Source organism: Athene cunicularia (genome assembly GCF_003259725.1).
Source record: "Athene cunicularia isolate RWA chromosome 1 unlocalized genomic scaffold, athCun1 chr1_part2, whole genome shotgun sequence".
Lineage (NCBI taxonomy): Eukaryota > Metazoa > Chordata > Aves > Strigiformes > Strigidae > Athene > Athene cunicularia.
This window is the reverse complement of record NW_020799092.1, coordinates 30,700,058-30,701,085: the sequence shown is the minus strand read 5'-3', so window position 1 is coordinate 30,701,085 and position 1,028 is coordinate 30,700,058.

The following is a 1,028-nucleotide window of genomic DNA, read 5'->3' as shown; positions in this document are numbered from 1 at the left end:
GCGTTTGATATTGCTGTTTATTTCTTTTTAAAAATTGGACAATTCCCAATGTATTATTCCAGCAACATGCTACTAAGCACTCTATACATTCCTTTCTTCAGAATAATTCTAACTAGGTCTTGGCAGGGATAAACTGAGTAGGAATTACTGACTTTAATAGTACCAATCAGAATTAAACCAGTTGAGGAGAACTCCCCTGAATCTGACATAATATTTGTCTGAAATTGGACTACTCATATTTTAATACTGTTGTCTTAAATACCGTTTGAAATATATTTAGTTTCTCTATTAGAAACAGTTATGTGTCTATTTTTTCATCTTATTCAGAATAATAAGATAAAAATTTCCATGGGTATTAAAGGGAGTTTCAACTAGGGTTTCATAAGGCAGACTTTAAAATAGTGCTTGAACCAGTTCTTCCAGAGTTCTTGATTGAAATCTACATACTTTCAATAACTATTTTCAGCAGTGTAAATTATGTGTCCTCCAAAAATTTTTAATGAAAACCATTTTAATTAAAACTAGTTTGACAGCCTGAATATGCAAAGTCAAACCACAGGATACTAAATACTTTTTGAGATTTGTCTGCAGATCTACAAACAAAACTTCCCTCAAACATCCCATGGAGCAGAAACAATTGTGGCAGCAATTGAAAGGTTTTCACTTGTCAGATTCAAGGTCACTATTTAATTATTCAGTCATTTTTACTTTTAGCAAAAACAATCTCTTACAGGCATGTATGGTTTTGCGTGTTGTTTCCTAAATTGTTTAGAAGCACACTCTTATATTCTCTATTTTACAGTGTTGTGCTTTTTTATTTATTCATCCGTACCGGTTTTTAGCTGAAAATTATTGTTTGATTTGTACAAATCACCCATGAATTAAACTGTATAATTACATTTCATGTAATCTCACAATATCATTGGGTAATTAAATGACTCTCTACAGCTTTTTTTATCAAAAAAAGCAATATACAATTAATGAATCCCTGTAGGATTTCTCCTTCCCCGACACCCCCCACCCCCTGT